Below are 14,308 nucleotides of genomic sequence, written 5' to 3'. Positions count from 1 at the left end.
CCCAAATCTACTTTGCAGGTTCCACTAAAAGAGTGTTAGCAAACTGCTTCCTGAGAACTAAGCTGTAACTCTGTGAGAGGAATTCACAGATCACAAAGAAGATTCTCAGAAAGCTTCTTTCACGTTTTGAACTGATGATATTTCCTTTATCAGCGTAGGCCTCAATGCGATCCAAAGAAGTCCTTCTCAGGTTCCTCAAAAACAGTGATAATGGACTGTTTCAGGAAACATAAGTGTAACTCTGTGAGATGAATTCACACATCATCAAGAAGTTTCTCGGAAATCTTCTTTCTAGTTTTCAACTGAGGATATTTCCTTTCTCACCGTAAGCTTCATTGCGTTCAGAAGTATCCCATTGCAGATTTCGAGAAAACTGTGTTAGCACACAGAACTCTGAAGAGAAAGGTGTAACTCTATGAGTTGCATTCACACATCGCAATGCAGTTTCTCAGAAGGCTTCTTTCCACTTTTCATCTGAGGATATTTCCTTTTTCACCATAGCCCTCAATGAGCTTCCAAATATCACCTTGCAGAAAACAAGATCACAGAGTTAGCAAACTGTTCCAAGAAGGGAAGGGTGGAACTCTGTGTGATGAAGTCACACATCAGAGGTCAATCTCTCAGAAAGCTTCTCTCTAGTTATTATCTGAGGATACTTCCTTTTTCACCATGGGCCCCTAGGGGCTCCCAAATCTCACTTTGCAGATTCCACGAAAAGAGTGTTAGCAAACTGCTTCCTGAGAACTAATCTGTAACTCTGTGAGAGGAATTCACAGATCACAAAGAAGTTTCTCAGAAAGCTTCTTTCACGTTTTGAACTGATGATATTTCCTTTATCAGCGTAGGCCTCAATGTGATCCCAAGAAGTCCTTCCCAGTTTCCTCAAAAACAGTTATAATGGACTGTTGCAGGATACATAAGTGTAACTCTGTGAGATGAATTCACACATCACCAAGAAGTTTCTAGGAAAGCTTCTTTCTAGTTTTTATCTGAGTATATTTCCTTTGTCAACGTAAGCTTCATTGCGTTCAGAAGTATCCCATTGCAGATTTCCAGAAAACTGGTTTAGCACACTGAACACTGAAGAGAAAGGTGTAACTCTGTGAGTTCGTTCACACATCGCAATACAGTTTCTCAGAAGGCTTCTTTACTGTTTTGATATGAGGATATTTCCTTTTCCAATATAGCCCTCAATGAGATCCAAATATCACTTTGCAGAATACAAGATAACAGAGTTAGCAAACTGTTCCAAGAAGGGAAGGGTGGAACTCTGAGTGATGAAGTCACACATCAGAAAGTATTCTGTCAGAAAGCTTCTCTCTACTTATTATCTGAGGATATTTCCTTTTTCACCATGGGCCCCTTTGGGCTCCCAAATCACAGTTTGCAGGTTCTGCAAAAAGAGAATTAGCAAACTGCTTCCTGAGAAATAAGCCGTAACACTGTGAGAAGAATTCACAGATCACAAAGAAGTTTCTCAGAAAGCTTCTTTCACGTTTTGAACTGATGATATTTCCTTTATCAGCCTAGGCCTCAATGCGATCCAAAGAAGTCCTTCTCAGGTTCCTCAAAAAAAAGGAAAATCGACTGTTGCAGGAATCATAAGTGTAACTGTGTGAGATGAATTCACAATTCACCAAAAAGTTTTGTGAGGAAGTTTCTTTCTAGTTTTCATCTGAGGATATTTCCTTAGTCACCGAAAGCTGCATTGCGTTCAGAAGTATCCCACTACAGATTTCCAAAAAACTGTGTTAGCACACTGAACACTGAAGAGAAAGGGTTAACTCTGTGAGTTGCATTCACACATCGCAATGCAGTTTCTCACAAGGCTTCTTTACAGTTTTCATCTGAGGATATTTCCTTTTTCACCATCGCCCTCAATGAGCTCCTAATTATCACTTTGCAGGACACAAGATAACAGAGTTAGCAAACTGTTCCAAGAAGGGAAGGGTGGAACTCTGTGTGATGAAGTCACACATCAGAAAGCAATCTCTCAGAAAGCTTCTCTCTAGTTATTATCTGAGAATATTTCCTTTTTCACCATGGGCCCCTATGGGCTTCCAAATGTCACTTTGCAGGTTCCACGAAGAGAATGTTAGCAAACTGCTTCCTGAGAACTAAGTTGTAACTATGTGAGAGGAATTCACAGATCACAAAGAAGTTTCTCAGAAAGCTTCTTTCACGTTTTGAACTCATGATATTTCCTTTATCAGCATAGGCCTCAATGCGCTCCAAAGAAGTCCTTCTCAGGTTCCTCAAAAAGAGTGATAATGGAATGTTGCAGGAAACATAAGTGTAACTCTGTGAGATGAATTCACAAATCACCAAGAAGTTTCCAGGAAAGCTTCTTTCTAGTTTTCATCCTAGGATATTCCCTTTGTCTCCGTTAGCTTCGTTGCGTTCAGAAGTATCCCGTTGAAGATTTCCAGAAAACTGTGTTAGCACACTGAACACTGAAGAGAAATTGTTAACTCTGTGAGTTGCATTCACACATCGCAATGCAGTTTCTCAGAAGGCTTCTTTCCAGTTTTCATCTGAGGATATTTCCTTTTCCACCATAACCCTCAATGAGCTCCCAAATATCACTTTCCAGAACACAAGATAACAGAGTTAGCAAACTTTTCCAAGAAGGGAAGGGTGGAACTCTGTGTGATGAAGTCACACATCAGAAAGCAATCTCTCAGAATGCTTCTCTCTAGTTATTATCTGAGGATATATCCATTTTCAGCATGGGCAACTATGGGCTCCCAAATCTACTTTGCAGGTTCCACGAAAAGAGTGTTAGCAAACTGCTTCCTGAGAACTAAGCTGTAACTCTGTGAGAGGAATTCACGGATCACAAAGAAGATTCTCAGAAAGCTTCTTTCACGTTTTGAACTGATGATATCTCCTTTATCAGCGTAGGCCTCAATGAGATCCAGAGAAGTCCTTCTCAGGTTCCTCAAAAACAGTGATAATGGACTGTTGCAGGAAACATAAGTGTAACTCTGTGAGATGAATTCACACATCATCAAGAAGTTTCTCGGAAATCTTCTTTCTAGTTTTCAACTGAGGATATTTCCTTTCTCAACGTAAGCTTCATTGCGTTCAGAAGTATCCCATTGCAGATTTCGAGAAAACTGTGTTAGCACACAGAACTCTGAAGAGTAAGGTGTAACTCTATGAGTTGCATTCACACATCGCAATGCAGTTTCTCAGAAGGCTTCTTTCCACTTTTCATCTGAGGATATTTCCTTTTTCACCATAGCCCTCAATGAGCTTCCAAATATCACCTTGCAGAACACAAGATCACAGAGTTAGCAAACTGTTCCAAGAAGGGAAGTGTGGAACTCTGTGGGATGAAGTCACACATCAGAAAGCAATCTCTCAGAAAGTTTCTCTCCACTTAATATGTGAGGATGTTTCCTTTTTCACAATGGACCCTATGGGTTCCCAAATCTCACTTTGCAGTTTCCACGAAAAGAGTGTTAGCAAACTGCTTCCGGAGAACTAAGCTGTAACTCTGTGAGTGGAATTCACAGATCACAAAGAAGTTTCTCAGAAAGCTTCTTTCACGTTTTGAACTGATGATATTTCCTTTATCAGCGTAGGCCTCAATGTGATCCCAAGAAGTCCTTCCCAGGTTCCTCAAAAACAGTGATAATGGACTGTTGCAGGAAACCTAAGGGTAACTCTGTGAGATGATTTCACACATCACCAAGAAGTTTCTAGGAAAGCTTCTTTCTAGTTTTTATCTGAGTATATTTCCTTTGTCAACGTAAGCTTCATTGCGTTCAGAAGTATCCCATTGCAGATTTCCAGAAAACTGTGTCAGCACACTGAACACTAAAGAGAAAGTTGTAACTCTGTGAGTTCGCTCACACATCGCAATACAGTTTCTCAGAAGGCTTCTTTCCAGTTTTCATCTGAGGTTATTTCCTTTTTCACCATAGCCCTCAATGAGCTCCCATATATCACTTTGTAGAACACAAGATAAAAGAGCTAGCAAACTGTTCCAAGAAGGGAAGAGTGGAACTCTGTGTGATGAAGTCACACATCAGAAAGCAATCTCTCAGAAAGCTTCTCTCTAGTGATTATCTGAGGATATTTCCTTTTTCGCCATGGGCCCCTCTGGGCTCCCAAATCTCACGTTGCAGTTTCCACGAAAATAGTGTTAGCACACTGCTTCCTGAGAACTAACCTGTAACTCTGTGAGAGGAATTCACAGAGCACAAAGACGTTTCTCAGAAAGCTTCTTTCACGTTTTGAACTGATGATATTTCGTTTATCAGCGTAGGCCTCAATACGATCCAAAGAAGTCCTTCTCAGCTTCCTCAAAAACATTGATAACGGACTGTTAACTGAAATATAAGTGTAACACTGTGAGGTGAATTCACAGATCACCAAGAAGTTTCTAAGAAGCTTCGTTCTAGTTTTCATCCGAGTATATTTCCTTTGTCACCGTAAGCTTCATTCTTTTCAGAAGTCTCCCATTGCAGATTTCCAGAAAACTGTGTTAGCACACTGAACAAGGAAGAGAAACGTGTAACTCTGTGAGTTGCATTCACACATCGCAATGCAGTTTCACAGAAGGCTTCTTTCCAGTTTTCATCTGAGGGTATTTCCTTTTTCACCATAGACCGCAATGAGCTCCCAAATATCACTTTGCAGAACACAAGATAACAGCGTTAGCAGACTTTTGAATAGGGGAAGGGTGGAACTCTGTGTGATGAATTCACACATCAGAAAGAAACCTCTCAGAAAGCTTCCCTCAAGTTGTTATCTGAGGATATTTCCTTTTTCACAATGGGCCCCTATGGGCTCCCACAACTCACTTTGCAGATTCCACCAAAAGAGTGTTAGCAAACTGCTTCCTGAGAACTAAGCTGTAACTCTGTGAGAGGAATTCACAGAGCACAAAGAAGTTTCTCAGAAAGCTTCATTCATCTTTTGAACTGATGTTATTTCCTTTATCAGCGTAGGCCTCAATGCCATCTAAAGAAGTCCTTCTGAGATTCCTCAAAAAGAGTGATAATGGACTGTTGCAGGAAACATAAGTGTAACTCTGTGAGATGAATTCACAGATCACCAAGAAGTTTCTAAGAAGCTTCGTTCTAGTTTTCATCCGAGTATATTTCCTTTGTCACCATAAGCTTCATTCTTTTCAGAAGTCTCCCATTGCAGATTTCCAGAAAAGTGTGCTAGCACACTGAACAAGGAAGAGAAACGTGTAACTCTGTGAGTTGAATTCACACATCGCAATGCAGTTTCACAGAAGGCTTCTTTCCAGTTTTCATCTGAGGGTATTTCCTTTTTCACCATAGACCGCAATGAGCTCCCAAATATCACTTTGCAGAACACAAGATAACAGAAGTTAGCAAACTGTTCCAAGAAGGTAAGGGTGGAACTCTGTGTGATGAAGTCACACATCAGGAAGCAATCTCTCAGAAAGCTACTCTTTAGTTATTATCTGACGATATTTCCTTTTTCACAATGGGTGCCTATGGGCTCCCACAACTCACTTTGCAGATTCCACCAAAAGAGTGTTAGCAAACTGCTTCCTGAGAACTAAGCTGTAACTCTGTGAGAGGAATTCACAGATCACAAAGAAGTTTCTCAGAAAGCTTCTTTCACCTTTTGAACTGATGTTATTTCCTTTATCAGCGTAGGCCTCAATGCGATCTAAAGAAGTCCTTCTGAGATTCCTCAAAAAGAGTGATAATGGACTCTTGCAGGAAACATAAGTGTAACTCTGTGAGATGAATTCACACATCACCAAGAAGTTTCTAGGAAAACTTCTTTCTAGATTTCATCCGAGTATATTTCCTTAGTCACCGTATGATTCATTCTGTTCAGAAGTATCCCATTGCAGATTTCCAGAAAACTGTGTTAGCACACTGAACAAGAAAGAGAAACGTGTAACCCTGTGAGTTGCATTCACACATCGAAAGGCAGTTTACAGAAGGCTTCTTTCCAGTTTTCATCTGAGGATATTTCCTTTTTCACCATGGCCCTAAATGAGCTCCCAAATATCACTTTCCAGAACACATGATACCAGTGTTAGCAAACTATTCCAAGAAGGGAAGGGTGGAATTCTGTGTGGTGAAATCACACATCAGAAAGCAATCTCTCAGAAAGCTTCTCTCTAGTTATTATCTGAGGATATATCCATTTTCACCATGGGCAACTATGGGATCCCAAATCTCACTTTGTAGAGTCCACGAAAACAGTGTTAGCAAATGCATCCTGAGAACTAAGCTGTAACTCTGTGAGTGGAATTCACAGATCACAAAGAAGTTTCTCAGAAAGCTTTTTTCACGTTTTGAACTGATGATATTTTATTTATCAGCGTCGGGTTCAATGTGATCCAAAGTATTCCTTCACAGGTTCCTCAAAACCAGAGATAATGGATTGTTGCAGGAAACATAAGTGTAACTCTGTGAGGTTAATTCACACATCACCAAGAAGTTTCTAGGAAAGCTTCTTTCTAGTTTTCAACTGAGGATATTTCCTTTGTCACCGCAAGCTTCATTGCGTTCTGATGTATCCCATTGCAGATTTCCAGAAAACTGTGTTAGCACACTGAACACTGAAGAGAAAGGGGTAACTCTGTGAGTTGCATTCACACATCGCAATGCAGTTTCACAAAAGGCTTCTTTCCAGTTTTCATCTGAGGATATTTCCTTTTTCAGATAGCCCTCAATGAGCTGCCAAATATCACTTTGCAGAACACAAGATAACAGAGATAGCAAAGTGTTCCAAGAAGGGAAGGGTGGAACTCTGTGTGATGAAGTCACACATCAGAAAGCAATCTCTCACAAAGCTTCTCTCTAGTTATTATCTGAGGATATTTCCTTTTTCACCATGGGCCCTTATGGGCTCCCTAATCTCACTTTGCAGATTCCACGAAAGGAGTGTTAGCAAACTGCTTCCTGAGAACTAAGCTGTAACTCTGTGAGAGGAATTCACACATCACAAAGAGGTTTCTCAGAAAGCTTCTTTCACGTTTTGCACTGATGATATTTCCTTTATCAGCTAGGCCTCAATGCGGTCAAAAGAAGTCCTTCTCAGTTTCCTCAAAAACAGTGTTAATGGACTGTTGCAGGAAACATAAGTGTAACTCTGTGAGATGAATTCACGTCACCAAGAAGTTTCTAGGAAAGCTTCTTTCGAGTTTTCATCTGAGGATATTTCCTTTGTCACTCTAATATTCGTAGCGTTCAGAAGTGTCTCATTGCAGATTTCCAGAAAACTGTGTTAGCTCACTGACCACTGAAGAGAAAGGTGTAACTCTGTGAGTTACATTCACACATCGCAATGCAGTTTCTCAGCAGGCTTCTTTCCAGTTTTCATCTGAGATTATTTCCTTTTTCACCATAGCCCTAAATGAGCTCCCAAATATCAGTTTGCAGGACACAAGATAACAGAGTTAGCAAACTGTTCCAAGAAGGGAAGGGTGCAAATCTGTGTGATGAAGTCACACATCAGAAAGCAATCTCTCAGAACGCTTCTCTCTAGTTATTATTTGAGGATAGATCCATTTTCAGCTTGGGCAACTATGGGATCCCAAATCTACTTTGCAGGTTCCACTTAAAGAGTGTTAGCAAACTGCTTCCTGAGAACTAAGCTGTAACTCTGTGAGAGGAATTCACAGATCACAAAGAAGATTCTCAGAAAGCTTCTTTCACGTTTTGAACTGATGATATCTCCTTTATCAGCGTAGGCCTCAATGCGATCCAAAGAAGTCCTTCTCAGCTTCCTCAAAAACAGTGATAATGGAGTGTTTCAGGAAACATAAGTGTAACTCTGTGAGATGAATTCACACATCATCAAGAAGTTTCTAGGAAATCTTCTTTCTAGTTTTCAACTGAGGATATTTCCTTTCTCACCGTAAGCTTCATTGCGTTCAGAAGTATCCCATTGCAGATTTCGAGAAAACTGTGTTAGCACACAGAACTCTGAAGAGAAAGGTGTAACTCTATGAGTTGCATTCACACATCGCAATGCAGTTTCTCAGAAGGCTTCTTTCCACTTTTCATCTGAGGGTATTTCCTTTTTCACCATGGACCTCAATGAGCTCCAAAATATCACGTTGCAGAACACAAGATAACAGAGTTAGCAACTGTTCCTAGAAGGGAAGGGTGGAAGTCTGTGTGATGAAGTCACACATCAGAGGGCAATCTCTCAGAAAGATTCTCTCTAGTTTTTATGTGAGGATATTCCCTTTTTCACCATGGGCCCCTATGGGCTCCCAAATCTCATTTTGCAGATTCCACGAAAAGAGTGTTAGCAAACTGCTTCTGAGAACTAAGCTGTAAGTCTGTGAGAGGAATTCACAGATCACAAAGAAGTTTCTCAGAAAGCTTCTTTCACGTTTTGAACTGATGATATTTCCTTTATCAGCGTAGGCCTCAATGTGATCCCAAGAAGTCCTTCCCAGGTTCCTCAAAAACAGTGATAATGGACTGTTGCAGGAAACATAAGTGTAACTCTGTGAGATTAATTCACACATCACCAAGAAGTTTCTAGGAGAGCTTCTTTCTAGTTTTTATCTGAGTATATTTCCTTTGTCAACGTAAGCTTCATTGCGTTCAGAAGTATCCCATTGCAGATTTCCAGAAAACTGGTTTAGCACACTGAACACTGAAGAGAAAAGTGTAACTCTGTGAATTGAATTCACACATCGCAATGCAGTTTCTCAGAAGGCTACTTTCCAGTTTTCATCTGAGGAAATTTCCTTTTTCACCATAGTCCTCAATGAGCTCCCAAATATCACCTTGCAGAACACAAGAAAAGAGAGTTAGCAAACTGTTCCATGAAAGTAAGGGTGGAACTCTGTGTTATGAAGTCACACATCAGAAAGCAATCTCTCTGAATGCTTCACTCTAGTTATAATCTGAGGATATTTCCCTTTTCACCATGGGCCCCTATGGGCTCCAAACTCTCACTTTGCAGAATCCACGAAAAGCGTGTCAGCAAACTGCTTCCTGAGAACTAAGCTCTAACATTGTGGGAGAAATTCACAGACCACAAAGAAGTTTCTCAGAAAACTTCTTCCACGTTTTGAACTGATGATATTTCCTTCATCAGCGTAGGCCTGAATGCGATCCGAAGAAGTGCTTCCCAGGTTCCTCAAAAAGTGTGGTAATGGACTGTTGCAGGAAAAAAAAGTGTAACTCTCTGAGGTGAATTCACACATCACTTAGAAGTTTCTAGGAAAACTTCTCTCTAGTTTGCATCTGAGGATATTTCCCTTGTCACCGTATGCTTCATTGCGTTAAGAAGTATCCCACTACAGATTTCCAGAAAACTGTGTTAGCACACTGAACACTGAAGAGGAAGGTGTAACTCTGTGAGTTGCATTCACACATCGCAATGCAGTTTCTCTGAAGGCTTCTTGCCATTTTCATCTGAGGATATTTCCTTTTTCACCATCGCCCTCAATGAGCTCCTAATTATCACTTTGCAGGACACAAGATAACAGAGTTAGCAAACTGTTCCAAGAAGGGAAGGGTGGAACTCTGTGTGATGAAGTCACACATCAGAAAGCAATCTCTCAGAAAGCTTCTCTCTAGTTATTATCTGAGGATATATCCATTTTCACCATGGGCAACTATGGGATCCCAAATCTCACTATGTAGAGTCCACGAAAACAGTGTTAGCAAACTGCATCCTGAGAACTAAGCTGTAACTCTGTGAGTGGAATTCACAGATCACAAAGAAGTTTCTCAGCTAGCTTTTTTCACGTTTTGAACTGATGATATTTTATTTATCAGCGTCGGGCTCAATGTGATCCAAAGTATTCCTTCACAGGTTCCTCAAAACCAGTGATAATGGATTGTTGCAGGAAACATAAGTGTAACTCTGTGAGGTTAATTCACACATCACCAAGAAGTTTCTAGGAAAGCTTCTTTCTAGTTTTCAACTGAGGATATTTCCTTTGTCACCGCAAGCTTCATTGCGTTCTGATGTATCCCATTGCAGATTTCCAGAAAACTGTGTTAGCACACTGAACACTGAAGAGAAACGTGTAACATTGTGAGTTGCATTCACACATCGCAATGCAGTTTCACAAAAGGCTTCTTTCCAGTTTTCATCTGAGGATATTTCCTTTTTCAGATAGCCCTCAATGAGCTCCCAAATATCACTTTGCAGAACACAAGATAACAGAGATAGCAAAGTGTTCCAAGAAGGGAAGGGTGGAACTCTGTGTGATGAAGTCACACATCAGAAAGCAATCTCTCACAAAGCTTCTCTCTAGTTATTATCTGAGGATATTTCCTTTTTCACCATGGGCCCTTATGGGCTCCCTAATCACACTTTGCAGATTCCACGAAAGGAGTGTTAGCAAACTGCTTCCTGAGGACTAAGCTGTAACTCTGTGATAGGAATTCACAGATCATAAAGAAGTTTCTCAGAAAGCTTCTTTTACGTTTTGAACTGATGATATTTCCTTTATCAGCATAGGCCTCAATGTGATCCACAGAAGTCCTTCTTACATCCTCAAAAACATTGATAATGTACTGTTGCAGGAAACAAAAGTATAACTCTGTGAGATTAATTCACACGTCACCAAGAAGATTTTAGGAACGCTTCTTTCTAGTTTTTATCTGCGGATAATTCTTTTGTCACGGTAAGCTTAATTGCGTTCAGAAGTATTCCATTGCAGATTTCCAGAAAACTGTGTTAGCACACTGAACACTGAAGAGAAAGATGTAACTCTGTGAGTTGCATTCACACCTAGCAATGCAGTTTCACAGAAGGCTTCTTTCCAGTTTTCATCTGAGGATATTTCCTTTTTCACCCTAGACCTCAATGAGCTCCAAAATATCACGTTGCAGAAGACAAGATAACAGAGTTAGCAACTGTTCCAAGAAGGGAAGGGTGGAACTCTTTGTGATGAAGTCACACATCAGAAAGCAATCTCTCAGAAAGCTTCTCTCTAGTTATTATGTGAGGATATTTCCTTTTTCACCATGGGCCCCTATGGTCTCCCAAATCTCATTTTGCAGATTCCACGAAAAGAGTGTTAGCAAACTGCTTCTGAGAACTAAGCTGTAACTCTGTGAGAGGAATTCACAGATCACAAAGAAGTTTCTCAGAAAGCTTCTTTCACGTTTCGAACTGATGATATTTCCTTTTCAGCGTAGGCCTCAATGCGATCCAAAGAGGTCTGTCTCAGGTCCCTCAAAAACAGTGATAATGGACTTTTGCAGGAAACATAAATATAACTCTCTGAGATGAATTCACACATTACCAAGATGTTTCTAGGAAAGCTTCTTTCTAGTTTTCAACTCAGGATATTTCCTTTGTCACCGTAAGCTTCATTGCGTTCAGAAGTATCCCAATGCAGATTTCCAGAAAACTGGGTTAGCACACTGAACACTGAAGAGAAAAGTGTAACTCTGTGAATTGAATTCACACATCGCAATGCAGTTTCTCAGAAGGCTGCTTTCCAGTTTTCATCTGAGGAAATTCCTTTTTCACCATAGTCCTCAATGAGCTCCCAAATATCACCTTGCAGAACACAAGAAAAGAGAGTTAGCAAACTGTTTCCATGAAAGTAAGGGTGGAACTCTGTGTTATAAGTCACACATCAGAAAGCAATCTCTCTGAATGCTTCACTCTAGTTATAATCTGAGGATATTTCCCTTTTCACCATGGGCCCCTATGGGCTCCAAACTCTCACTTTGCAGAATCCACGAAAAACGTGTCAGCAAACTGCTTCCTGAGAACTAAGCTCTAACATTGTGGGAGAAATTCACAGACCACAAAGAAGTTTCTCAGAAAACTTCTTCACGTTTTGAACTGATGATATTTCCTTCATCAGCGTAGGCCTGAATGCGATCCGAAGAAGTGCTTCCCAGGTTCCTCAAAAGTGTGGTAATGGCCTGTTGCAGGAAAAAAAAGTGTAACTCTCTGAGGTGAATTCACACATCACTTAGAAGTTTCTAGGAAACATTCTCTCTAGTTTGCATCTGAGGATATTTCCCTTGTCCCTAATGTTCATTGCGGAGCTATAGAACGTATCCCACTACAGATTTCCAGAAAAACGTGTTAGAACACTGAACACTGAAGAGGAAGGGTGTAACTCTGTGAGATTGCATTCACACATCGCAATGCAGTTTCTCTGGAAGGCTTCTTGCCATTTTCATCTGAGATATTTCCTTTTCCACCATCGCCCTCAATGATGCTTCCTAATTATCACTTTGCAGACACAAGAACAGAGTTAGCAAACTGTTCCAAGAAGGGAAGGGTGGAACTGTGTGATGAAGTCACACATCAGAAAGCAATCTCTCAGAAAGCTTCTCTCTAGTTATTATCTGAGGATATCCATTTTCACCATGGGCCCTATGGGCTCCCAAATCTCACTTTGCAGATTCCACGAAAAGAGTGTTAGCAAACTGCTTCCTGAGAACTAAGCTGTAACTCTGTGAGTGGAATTCACAGATCACAAAGAAGTTTCTCAAGCTTCTTTCACGTTTTGAACTGATGATATTTTTTATCAGCGTAGGCCTCAATGTGATCCAAAGAAGTCCTTCCAGGTTCCTCAAAAACAGTGATAATGGACTGTTGCAGGAAACATAAGTGTAACTCTGTGAGATAATTCACACATCACCAAGAAGTTTCTAGGAAAGCTTCTTTCTAGTTTTCATCTGAGGATATTTCCTTTGTCACCGTAAGCTTCATTGCGTTCAGATGTATCCCATTGCAGATTTCCAGAAAACTGTGTTAGCACACTGAACACTGAAGAGAAAGGTGTAACTCTGTGAGTTGCATTCACACATCGCAATGCAGTTTCTCAGAAGGCTTCTTTCCAGTTTTCATCTGAGGATATTTCCTTTTTCACATAGCCCTCAATGAGCTCCCAAATATCACTTTGCAGAACACAAGATAACAGAGTTAGCAAACTGTTCCAAGAAGGGAAGGGTGGAACTCTGTGTGATGAAGTCACACATCAGAAAGCAATCTCTCACAAAGCTTCTCTCTAGTTATTATCTGAGGATATTTCCTTTTTCACCATGGCCCTATGGGCTCCCAAATCACATTGCAGATTCACGAAAAGAGTGTTAGCAAACTGCTTCCTGAGAACTAAGCTGTAACTCTGTGAGAGGAATTCACAGATCATAAGAAGTTTCTCAGAAAGCTTTTCACGTTTTGAACTGATGATATTTCCTTTATCAGTAGGCCTCAATGATCCAAAGAAGTCCTTCAGATCCTCAAAAACATTGATAATACTGTTGCAGGAAAGAAATGATAAATGTACTCTGTGCGATGAATTCAACCATCACCCCAATTTCTAGGAAAGCTTCTCTAACCTCTATATACTGAGGATATTTCCTTTTCACCATGGGGCCCTTGGGCTCCCATCATCAACAGTTTGCAGTTTCTGCACGAAAAGAGTATTGCAAAACTGCTTCCTGAGAAATAAGCCGTAACACTTGAGAGGAATTCACAGATCACAAAGAAGTTTCCTCAGAAACTTCTTTCCGTTTTTGAACTGATATTTTTATTCTTTCAGCCTAGGCCTCAATGTGATCCCAATAATTCCTTCCAGGTTCCGCAAAAACATAGAAATCGACTGTTGCAGGAAAGCATAAAGTGTTAACTGGTGAATGAAATCGACAATCCCATAAAGTTTTAGGAGAAGTTATCTTTGCTAGGTTTCATCTGAGGATATTTCCTTTGTACACCGAAAGCTTCAGTTGCGTTCAGTAGTATCCATTCCAATAAGTTGCCAAAAATCTGGTTACACACTGAACCTGAGAAATAGGTGTAACTTCTGTGTTGCATTCACTACATGTCGCAAATGCATTTTCTCAAAGGCTTCTTTCAACGTTTTTCATCTGAGGATTGTTGTCCCTTTTTCATACACAGTCCCTCAATGAGCTCCAATATCCTAGTTGGCAGAACACACAAGATAACAAGTTTAGCAACTGTTCCAAAAGGGAAGGGTGGAACTCTGTGTGATGAATAGTCACACATCAGAAAGCAATCTCCTCACGAAGCTTCTCTCTAGTTATTATCTGAGATATTTCGCTTTTTCACCATGGAGCCCCTAGGCTTCCAAATTACATTTGCAATTCCACGAGGTGTTAGCAACTGCGTTCCTAGAACTAAGTGTAACTATGTGAGAGGAATTCACAAGATCCACAAAAAATGTCTTCATAAAGCTTTCTTTCAAACGTTTTGATATGATATTTTTTATCCGCGATAGGCTCAGCGTCCAAAGAAGTCCTTCTCAGGATTCCTCAAAACAATGATAATGGACTTGGCGCGAACATAGTGTAACTCTTGTGAGTTGAATTCACATCACCATAAATTTCTA

The sequence above is a fragment of the Rhinopithecus roxellana genome, chromosome 11 (assembly GCF_007565055.1).
Source record: "Rhinopithecus roxellana isolate Shanxi Qingling chromosome 11, ASM756505v1, whole genome shotgun sequence".
Lineage (NCBI taxonomy): Eukaryota > Metazoa > Chordata > Mammalia > Primates > Cercopithecidae > Rhinopithecus > Rhinopithecus roxellana.
Note: the sequence above shows the minus strand (reverse complement) of the source record.